Source organism: Haliotis rubra, unplaced genomic scaffold, assembly GCF_003918875.1.
Source record: "Haliotis rubra isolate DU_JTF1 unplaced genomic scaffold, ASM391887v1 Scf139, whole genome shotgun sequence".
Taxonomy (NCBI): Eukaryota; Metazoa; Mollusca; class Gastropoda; order Lepetellida; family Haliotidae; genus Haliotis; species Haliotis rubra.
This window is the reverse complement of record NW_025765325.1, coordinates 1,394,239-1,406,525: the sequence shown is the minus strand read 5'-3', so window position 1 is coordinate 1,406,525 and position 12,287 is coordinate 1,394,239.

Genomic DNA, 12,287 nt, shown 5'->3' with positions numbered 1-12,287 from the left:
GCTGATTTCTTTTTTATTCTCATTCATTTTTTAATGCCGACCGACCTTCGATCACGGTTGCTACGCCAAACACAAAAATTAACATTCTGCCTTGAATACCGAAATACAAAGAATATGGTGATCAACTTTGCACCTGTCGACATGTGTCCTACCGTCAGCTCTGTGATGAAGAAAACGTGCGTCATCGTTGAGAACTCTTCTACAACCATGTGCATGTTTTGTCTTCTCCACTGGCGACGTCGACGTCGATTGCATTGGCCCCGTCGGACTGAGCGTCTTGCTCACGTAGTTCGTCGTCGAACTGTTCGCACATACACCTCTGTTGCCAGTTATGGTAAGGTTGATGGCCGGTACCTGTGCTGGAAGTGCGTTGGTGGAATCCATCGGTCAGACATGGGGTCGTTACTGGCGAGCCTCCAAAAATGTTTTGCTGAAAACGTTGACAAACGGTGTTGATTCGACGTGCCACCTTACGCTGCGAGAATGAAGCATACCTATGTCTCCCTTTCTGTCATTTTCCCCTTAAGTGTTTCATGTCGCATTTGTTCCAGATGAATAAATCGATGTGTTTGTCAGACTTCTCCACTTCTTGAGACTTTATTGAATGGAAATGATAAGCGTCTGGTTGTCTCGTCTTTTAAAATGAACATTAACGGGCATTTTGCACGAACATGTCATGCTTCCTGCAAATTTTGTACAATTCGAACAACTGCTTGTTTCCATCGTAACGCCCTCATTCACTGGTTTAATGCATATATTCATTAACAAGGTAACAAATACAAACACCGTGACAATAACGCTTGCTTCGGAGTATATTATACCCAACTCCCAAAGACACACAGTGTCCACTTTGGAGCAGGTATGAGTTTTGCATGCATCAACGTTGGTTGTGACGTAACATGCTTCCTGTGAAATGCTAATGTTAATACACTAGTGGTGTAAGGTATTGGGAGCTAAACAAGCCAGTCTAGCGTACATCACTACTCTCCAGCACAATCGATAATAATGAACACAGCAGAACTAACACAAAATATACACAAGTGAATGAGTAACAACCGGTGTTGAACAACTGTTTGTTATCTGTTTCGTTTTGACGTATAATTTAACAATAACGATTGTTCTCATTTATTTCAAGGATATACCTGGTGGCGTAAATTTGGCTGCTGGCAATCTCTTGTCCTGTTTGAATATGCGATTGTCGTAGTCAATTCGATGGTTTTAGAAATAGAGGTGAGGTGAGGTGAAATTGATTTTAACGTCATGCTTGAGAATATTTCGCTCATATGACAACGTGCATGCGTGTATATGTGTATGGGCGGCTGCTTGTACTAGTCCAGACTGATGCTGGTTTTATAGTGCTAGCTCACTGAGATACCATCCCGCAATGAAGCATGAATACCCCACCGACCAGTCCTCGATGTACCCATTAATGCCGAGCGCCAGGCAGGGACCAACAGGTACCATGTTTTAACGTCTTTTGGTATGACGCGGCCGGGGATCGAACCCGCGACCTTCCGCTCTCCGGGCGGACGCTCTAACCACTACACCATTGAGGCTGTCTTTAGATATTGAACAGTAATATGCTAGTTCTTATGCTTTCCAGCAACGGAAAGTTATCCATTGGTGTTGCTGGTGTGTGGACGGTGATGGACGATTCGGAACCTGGGGAAATATATACGAGCTTCATTATTTGCTTTAGCATTGCAGAAAGGGCTCGACAAAAGGTAAAACATGTGGTCAGGGACTGAGTGAGTGAGTGAGTTAAAATTTAAAGTCACATTGGCAATATTTCAGCCATATCGTGACTAAAACTAGTTCTAAATTCATAATACATACATATAATATATAAAACCCTGTCAACGAAGGACAGTAAAATTACTAGATTATCACAAAATGAGTTAAAACTAGCTAGCATATATCTTTAAAAGTAGAAAACTATTTTTGGACAATACAATGTAAAAATGGGCTATATATCGCCAGCAACTGAAGGCTGATCACCATGCTAGGGACCATGGGGACGGTTCAGGGACTGTGAGACAGAACCAAGTCTACTCCATTATGCAGTTTTTCACAGGCTCTGTTAACTGACGCGTTTCGGGGTATTTGTTAACAAGGAGAGTTGTCGGGCTGGATTTCATTACGTTCATCGTCGAAATGTTGGATAACACCTTTCAGGATTCAAGGCCTGTTTAAACCCTTTGAGATGTAACGACCGACTTAAACATGGATATTACATTTGTCTAAAATGCAGGGGCGGTGGGGTAGCCTAGTGGTTAAAGCGTTGGCTCGTCACGCCGAAGACCCGTGTTCGAATCCCCACATGGGTACAATGTGTGAAGCCCATTTCTGGTGTCCCCCGCCGTGATATTGCTGGAATATTGCTAAAAGCGGCGTAAAACCAAACTCAGTCAGTCAGTCTAAAATGCATGGCATCCTTATCTCTAATACGTATTGCTTGATATAGAGCTAATGATAAATCACGTTAACAAGTGATGATTCAGGTTACACATTTCTTCAGCAACACATCCTTGTCTTAAGTAGGTGACTAACTGGTCAGTCTCAATGTTTGGTTGATGAATGTCATCGTAACACATTTGCATAGATCAACCTGACCACCCGATCCCGTTAGTGGCCTCTTACGACAAGCATGGATTACTGAAGATCAATTTTCTAACCAGGACCTTCACGGGGTTGTTTCATCGAGAAGATTATTTTGATTATGTTGATGTGAAGTCATGACCATTTATTGAAGTGGGTAACAGAAATATGTCGCACAGAAGAACATATTGTTTGGACGGCCCGCGAAGATCCGTGTTAGAAGTGGTCTTCACTAAGCCATGCTTGTCGTAAGAGGCGACTAACGGAATCGGGTGGTCAGGCTCGCTGCTCGATTTGGTTGACACATGTCATCGTATCCCAATTGCGTAGATCGATGCCCACACTGTTGATCGCTGGATTGTCTGGTCCAGAATCGTTTATTTACAGATCGCCGCCATATAGCTGGAATATTACTGGGTGCGGCGTAAAACTAAACTCACTCACTGTTATTTTGATTGTGGTGTTGTTCAGTGTCCTGATGATATAATTACCTCATTGAGAAGAAAATATGTTATTTTGATTATGTTGATGTACAGTGTCATGGCGACCAGTGTATTGAAACGGTTAACAACAGTACGTTATTGAGAAGTGAGTATGCTATTATGCTCATGCAAAGTGACATATTCACGTGACATGTCACAAAGGTGAACATTTCCCTTTACATGGCCCACTAAATTGATCATGACAGCAACGGTTGGTACTTTTGCTATGGAACTCTACATAGTAATTCATTGTTACTGAAAATACTTAGCTCATGATCAATCATGACCAATCGTGACCAATTTTTGTTGTGATTGAGTATTACACGCTCTCTACATACAGTTTGTGTACATATATCACACCTGAAGTACAGAACTGGAGTTGAACCTCAGCAATTACCAGGACCAGTTTGGATTCAACAATAGATATGGTTAGTAGTTAGAGCGGACATTAATAATGAAGAGTGATGGGACTGTGTTTGACATACGACATACGAGGGACGCTCAAGTAGTTGTCAGACTCACCTAGAAAATGATACAAAATGCAGCTGTTTTTATGTTTTATTCTTCTACACATTATCTGTCAACCTCAAGTAAATTGTTTTTGCTATGTTCCAGCCTCTTGATCCCTACTTTGTTTGACGTTTGATATTGGTGGTCCAAGAAAACGCAAAATCTGCAATAAATGCATCACAAATTTCAAGAAACAAAATATGCAAGAAACAATTTGTGTATTAGAGGTAGGCTAAAGTCCGCTAGAATCAAACGTAGATATTAAAGTGCATAAAAAGGCAATTTGAAACTACAATCGCATGTTAAAGTGAACTCCCCCCCTCCACACACCACTACCTTTCAGATGACGTGATCATAAGGACAAGGGTTCAAACTAAATAGTGAATTGTCACACAAGTGTCAGCTCTCTATATACTGAAAACAGTGCCAGCTTGAATATCTGGACAAAATGTTTTTGAAAGATTAAAATGGGGTGTCCTTAAACAACAACCCCTGTCTAAATATACTCTCCCAAAAAGAAACTCATCACGAAAATAGCAAATTCATGTAGCAATGAATTAAAACGTGATTCATTTTACAAAAGGTTTTGCTCTGTTTATGAGTCCTATGGTGTTTATGTTTTGAAACATCACAATAAAACGCACCATCCGTAAAACACCCGTATTTAACAGCATGATTTCCAATTTCGGCGTGTAGTGTCACAGAATACACAATTCACATGCAATGCACGTGGAAGTTGGGGATCAGAAAGTCTCAATGATGGGTATAAAAGGTTGATCGCTGTCTGTCGATTATTCACTGTATTTGGGATATTGTTGACGAACGCAAAATGCCACGTCTAAGTGAAGCCAACCGTCATATCGCCATTGGTTTGCTTGAAACTGGCCAGTCTCAACGTGCAGTTGCCCGACGCATGAATGTTCACTAAAGCACCATTTCACGGTTCTGGGAGAGATATCGCCGGCAGAATGCGGTAGCAGATGCCCCTCGTAGTGGGCGACCTCGAGCGACCACTGCGGCGCAGGATCGCTACATCCGGGTACATCACCTGCGTCATCGAACAGCTACGGCGACCAGTACCGCTCGACAAATACCGAGATTGAGGAGGCTTCTGCACAGACCGTCAGGAACAGGTTGAGAGAGGCTGGTTTACGTGCCAGAAGACCTTATTTTGGCCCTGTGCTTCGACAACAACATCGTCGACATCGAGTTCAATGGTGCCCGAACGTTCAGGCCTGAAACCTACCGAATTGGCGTAGAACCTGGTTCAGTGATGAATCACGATTTCTATTTGAACGACGCGATGGAAGTATGCGGGTGTACAGACGTCGACGTGAACGTTTCGCCGACGCTTGCGTTCCCCAGGTGGACAGATTCGGCGAAATCCTACGCCCACACCTCCTTCCAATCATTGATCGCCAGAGGGAGTTGTTTCAACAGGACAATACCAGGCCCCACACAGCGCGTCACACTGGAGACTTCCTCCAGAACCACAACATCAATGTGCTCTCAAGATCACCGGACTTAAACCCGATCTAACATCTGTGGGATGCCCTGAACAGACGGGTGCGACGCCGTAACCCTCAGCCCCAGACACTTCAGCAACTCGCACAGGCACTACAGGCAGAGTGGACTGCGATTGGGCAGCCGAGATTCTAAGACTTATTCGTTCGATGACGAGGCGATGCCGTGCAGTTCTGGATGCCCACGCTGGTCACAGGAGGTATAGACTTCAGCGCCACCACAGGTCTCCATGTGACACTCAAACTGACTTTCCTCGAGTTGGTGCCAAAGACGGATAAGTCTGCATTCCCAGTGTGCAATTTCGCTATAATTCATTGACTCATAAAGCCTACAAGATGTTTGAAAAAAACATAATAATATGGTTGAAATTCCTATATGCGTTTCTTTTTTGGGAGAGTATATAAATCAAGCAGTTCAACTCTTTAAATGTTGATTGTAACGTCAAGTCATTCAATACTATACTGAACATATTTTATATGATATTACCCAAGAGGTACCAAATGGCAGATTGGTTTTCATTTTCTGCAATTTGTAAAGAAATATTATACCCCAATGTATTGTGATGACCAGTCTCGTTAACCACAGTACCGACATATGTGAAATTTTTGGATATGGCTTTGCTAATGATTCCTTCAAAATAATGGAAGCTTTTCAAACATTGGACATCGAGAATATAGTTAGACTGACTACTTTTTGAACGCCCCTCGTAGACTGGAGTTCATGCTTTTTGTCTGTTCTTGTAAAAATGACAACGTTTCATATTCGCAGTGAAGGGAATAGAGACTTTGCAGCTTCATCTCATCGCCTGGCTGATAACTTGGTTGGGTATTTAGTCAAACTCACTGTTTTTTTGTCGCAGAAAAGTTCATATTGTGGCAGTTCTCCAACGAGTTTCTTCTCTGTTTTGTTGTTGGTGTTGTTGTTGCTGATGATGACAATGTTTAGCAGTAAAAAGATTGTAATAAAGCCATCAACTGTGAGTAAGATTTTACGCCGATTTAAGCAATATTCCATCAATATCCCAGCGGGCGACACCTGAAATGGGTTTCACATACTGAGGTGAGGTGAGGTGAGGTGAAAATGGGTTTAACGTCGTGCTTGAGAATATTTCGCTCATATGACGACGTACATGCGTGTGTATGTGTATGTGCGGCTGCTTGTACTAGCCCGGACTGAAGCTGGTTTTATAGTGCTAACCCACAGAGATGCCATGCCGCAATGAAGCATGAATACCCCTCAGACACATTATACTGACTCCGAGCCGACCAGTCCTTGATGTACCCATTAATGCCGAGCGCCAGACAGGGACCAACAAGTACTATGTTTTAACGTATTTTGGTATGACGCGGTCGGGGATCGAACCCGCGACCTTCCGCTCTCCGGGCGGACGCTCTAACCACTACACCACGGAGGCGGTCGTTTCACATACTGTGCAAATGGGGGAGTCTTTGGCGTGATAAGGAAACACTTAAACCGCTAGGCGACAGCCTGACCCCTGACCATGTTCGATGCAATTGACATTATCTAGAGTTAGGTGTGGAAGTTGACCGTGCCTCTTGAGAACATATAATGCTAATGCTATAGCATAACAATGAAACCACTCTCCTATATGTACCGTACATATGACGCAATATACAGTGGAGGATACAAGAGTGAGTGAGTTAAGTTTTTAAGTCACATCGGCAGTATTTCAGCCTTATAGTAACTAAAATAAGTTGTACATTCATAACATAAGTTATATAAGTAAATTATTAGAAATATCCGTCAACAAAGGACAGCAAAAACTTCTAGAATATTACAGATATAGATATAAAACAAGTATGTAATATACAATCAGGCTATTGACCGTTAACAGTTGAAGGTAGATTACCAATCAAGCCACCATGGGGACTTTTGTCATCGCCCGACCGACTGACATTTGTCCGCCGACCCGAAAGAAAAAAGCTTTTGTAATTCCGCTCAGAACCAACGAAGTGTACCTTCAATTGCTTCCATCCTGCGTCAGTGTTGGAATAAATGCTGAAGGTCCGAAGACAAGAGAAAAGTCAGAAGAAGGCCGAGCGCTAGGTAGTAAACTTCTTTTTTCCATATTACACTGTCACATGGTGACAATCAGATCGCCACTGGCCGAGGTGTTTGAAACTTTGTGAGAGAACATCTCTTTTGATGTTCACTGCAGCTTGTCTTTGTTAGCCATGTTGCTGTATATATTATATATGACAAATCAATAAAATAAATATTGATTTAAAGACAATCCATGTCATTATTAGCCAAAGTGAAATTTTCTGATGTTCTTTATTCATTTTGAATGCCGACCGACCTTTGAGAGGGGAGGCAGCCATGTTGATGTCCATGGTGACAATCAGATCGCCACTTATTGGAGAGAGGAGGCAGCCATGTTGATGCCCATGGTGACAATCAGATCGCCACTTGTTGGAGAGGAGGATGCCCAGCCATGTCGATGCCCATGGTGACAATCAGATCGCCACTTATTGGAGAGGAGGCAGCCATGTTGATGCCCATGGTGACAATCAGATCGCCACTGTCGATGGAGAGACGAGGCAGCCATGTTGATGCCCATGGTGACAATCAGATCGCCACTTGTTGGATCGCCACTTGTTGGTGAGAGAGAGGGAGGCAGCCATGTTGATGCCCATGGTGACAATCAGATCGCCACTGGTTGGAGAGAGGAGGCAGCCATGTTGATGCCCATGGTGACAATCAGATCGCTACTTATTGGAGAGAGGAGGCAGCCATGTTGATGCCCATGGTGACAATCAGATCGCCACTTGTTGGAGAGAGGAGGCAGCCATGTTGATGCCCATGGTGACAATCAGATCGCCACTGGTTGGAGAGAGGAGGTAGCCATGTCGATGCCCATGGTGACAATCAGATCGCCACTGGTTGGAGAGACGAGGTAGCCATGTTGATGCCCATGGTGACAATCAGATCGCCACTGGTTGGAGAGACGAGGTAGCCATGTCGATGCCCATGGTGACAATCAGATCGCCACTGGTTGGAGAGAGAGGTAGCCATGTTGATGCCCATGGTGACAATCAGATCGCCACTGGTTGGAGAGACGAGGCAGCCATGTCGATGCCCATGGTGACAATCAGATCGCCACTGGTTGGAGAGACGAGGTAGCCATGTTGATGCCCATGGTGACAATCAGATCGCCACTGGTTGGAGAGACGAGGTAGCCATGTTGATGCCCATGGTGACAATCAGATCGCCACTGGGTGGAGAGACGAGGTAGCCATGTCGATGCCCATGGTGACAATCAGATCGCCCACTGGTTGGAGAGACGAGGTAGCCATGTCGATGCCCATGGTGACAATCAGATCGCCACTGGTTGGAGAGACGAGGTAGCCATGTCGATGCCCATGGTGACAATCAGATCGCCACTGGTTGGAGAGACGAGGTAGCCATGTCGATGCCCATGGTGACAATCAGATCGCCACTGGTTGGAGAGACGAGGTAGCCATGTCGATGCCCATGGTGACAATCAGATCGCCACTGGTTGGAGAGACGAGGCAGCCATGTTGATGCCCATGGTGACAATCAGATCGCCACTGGTTGGAGAGACGAGGTAGCCATGTCGATGCCATGGTGACAATCAGATCGCCACTGGTTGGAGAGACGAGGTAGCCATGTTGATGCCCATGGTGACAATCAGATCGCCACTGGTTGGAGAGACGAGGCAGCCATGTCGATGCCCATGGTGACAATCAGATCGCCACTGGTTGGAGAGAGGAGGCAGCCATGTTGATGCCCATGGTGACAATCAGATCGCCACTGGGTGGAGAGACGAGGTAACCATGTCAATGCCCATGGTGACAATCAGATCGCCACTTGTTGGAGAGAGCAGGCAGCCATGTTGATGCCCATGGTGACAATCAGATCGCCACTTGTTGGAGAGAGGAGGCAGCCATGTCGATGCCCATGGTGACAATCAGATCGCCACTGGTTGGAGAGAGGAGGTAGCCATGTCGATGCCCATGGTGACAATCAGATCGCCACTGGTTGGAGAGAGCGAGGCAGCCATGTTGATGCCCATGGTGACAATCAGATCGCCACTGGTTGGAGAGAGGAGGCAGCCATGTTGATGCCCATGGTGACAATCAGATCGCCACTTGTTGGAGAGAGGCAGCCATGTTGATGCCCATGGTGACAATGTTGGAGAGAGGAGGTAGCCATGTTGATGCCCATGGTGACAATCAGATCGCCACTGGGTGGAGAGACGGAGCCATGTCCAATCAGATCGCCACTGGTTGATGGTAGCCATGTTGATGCCATGGTGACAATCAGATCGCCACTGGTTGGAGAGAGGAGGCAGCCATGTCGATGCCCATGGTGACAATCAGATCGCCACTGGTTGGAGAGACGAGGTAGCCATGTTGATGCCCATGGTGACAATCAGATCGCCACTGGTTGGAGAGACGAGGTAGCCATGTCGATGCCCATGGTGACAATCAGATCGCCACTGGTTGGAGAGAGGAGGCAGCCATGTTGATGCCCATGGTGACAATCAGATCGCCACTGGTTGGAGAGACGAGGCAGCCATGTTGATGCCCATGGTGACAATCAGATCGCCACTGGTTGGAGAGAGGAGGCAGCCATGTTGATGCCCATGGTGACAATCAGATCGCCACTGGTTGGAGAGAGGAGGCAGCCATGTTGATGCCCATGGTGACAATCAGATCGCCACTGGATGCCCATGGAGAGAATCGAGGCAGCCATGTTGATGCCCATGGTGACAATCAGATCGCCACTGGTTGGAGAGACGAGGTAGCCATGTCGATGCCCATGGTGACAATCAGATCGCCACTGGTTGGAGAGACGAGGTAGCCATGTCGATGCCCATGGTGACAATCAGATCGCCACTGGTTGGAGAGACGAGGTAGCCATGTCGATGCCCATGGTGACAATCAGATCGCCACTGGTTGGAGAGACGAGGTAGCCATGTTGATGCCCATGGTGACAATCAGATCGCCACTGGTTGGAGAGACGAGGTAGCCATGTCGATGCCCATGGTGACAATCAGATCGCCACTGGTTGGAGAGACGAGGTAGCCATGTCGATGCCCATGGTGACAATCAGATCGCCACTGGTTGGAGAGAGAGGTAGCCATGTCGATGCCCATGGTGACAATCAGATCGCCACTGGTTGGAGAGAGGAGGTAGCCATGTCGATGCCCATGGTGACAATCAGATCGCCACTGGTTGGAGAGACGAGGTAGCCATGTCGATGCCCATGGTGACAATCAGATCGCCACTGGTTGGAGAGACGAGGTAGCCATGTTGATGCCCATGGTGACAATCAGATCGCCACTGGTTGAGAGAGGAGGCAGCCATGTTGATGCCCATGGTGACAATCAGATCGCCACTGGTTGGAGAGACGAGGAGGCAGCCATGTTGATGCCCATGGTGACAATCAGATCGCCACTGGTTGGAGAGAGAGGCAGCCATGTTGATGCCCATGGTGACAATCAGATCGCCACTGGTTGGAGAGAGGAGGCAGCCATGTATGCCATGGTGACAATGCCCATGGTGACTGGTCAGATCGCCACTGGTTGGAGAGATGCCCATGGTGACAATCGATTGGAGCCACTTGAGGCAGCCATGTCGATGATGCCCATGGTGACAATCAGATCGCCACTGGTTGGAGAGAGGGAGGCAGCCATGTCGATGCCCATGGTGACAATCAGATCGCCACTGGTTGGAGAGACGAGGCAGCCATGTCGATGCCCATGGTGACAATCAGATCGCCACTTGTTGGAGAGAGGAGGTAGCCATGTTGATGCCCATGGTGACAATCAGATCGCCACTTGTTGGAGAGACGAGGCAGCCATGTTGATGCCCATGGTGACAATCAGATCGCCACTGGTTGGAGAGAGGAGGCAGCCATGTTGATGCCCATGGTGACAATCAGATCGCCACTGGGTGGAGAGACGAGGCAGCCATGTTGATGCCCATGGTGACAATCAGATCGCCACTGGAGAGAGGGAGAGATGCCGAGGTAGCCATGTCGATGCCCATGGTGACAATCAGATCGCCACTGGTTGGAGAGACGAGGTAGCCATGTCGATGCCCATGGTGACAATCAGATCGCCACTGGTTGGAGAGAGAGGTAGCCATGTCGATGCCCATGGTGACAATCAGATCGCCACTGGTTGGAGAGAGAGGGGTAGCCATGTTGATGCCCATGGTGACAATCAGATCGCCACTGGTTGGAGAGACGAGGTAGCCATGTCGATGCCCATGGTGACAATCAGATCGCCACTGTTGGAGAGAGGAGCCATGTCGATGCCCATGGTGACAATCAGATCGCCACTGGTAGAGGTAGCCATGTTGATGCCCATGGTGACAATCAGATCGCCACTGGTTGGAGAGACGAGGTAGCCATGTCGATGCCCATGGTGACAATCAGATCGCCACTGGTTGGAGAGACCATGAGGTAGCCATGTCGATGCCCATGGTGACAATCAGATCGCCACTGGTTGGAGAGACGAGGCAGCCATGTCGATGCCCATGGTGACAATCAGATCGCCACTGGTTGGAGAGACGAGGTAGCCATGTCGATGCCCATGGTGACAATCAGATCGCCACTGGTTGGAGAGACGAGGTAGCCATGTCGATGCCCATGGTGACAATCAGATCGCCACTGGTTGGAGACGAGGTAGCCATGTCGATGCCCATGGTGACAATCAGATCGCCACTGGTTGGAGAGACGAGGTAGCCATGTTGATGCCCATGGTGACAATCAGATCGCCACTGGTTGGAGAGACGAGGTAGCCATGTTGATGCCCATGGTGACAATCAGATCGCCACTGGTTGGAGAGACGAGGTAGCCATGTCAATGCCCATGGTGACAATCAGATCGCCACTGGTTGGAGAGACGAGGTAGCCATGTCGATGCCCATGGTGACAATCAGATCGCCACTGGTTGGAGAGACGAGGTAGCCATGTCGATGCACATGGTGACAATCAGATCGCCACTGGTTGGAGAGACGATGTAACCATGTCAATGCCCATGGTGACAATCAGATCGCCACTGGTTGGAGAGACGAGGCAGCCATGTTGATGCCCATGGTGACAATCAGATCGCCACTGGTTGGAGAGAGGAGGTAGCCATGTTGATGCCCATGGTGACAATCAGATCGCCACTGGTTGG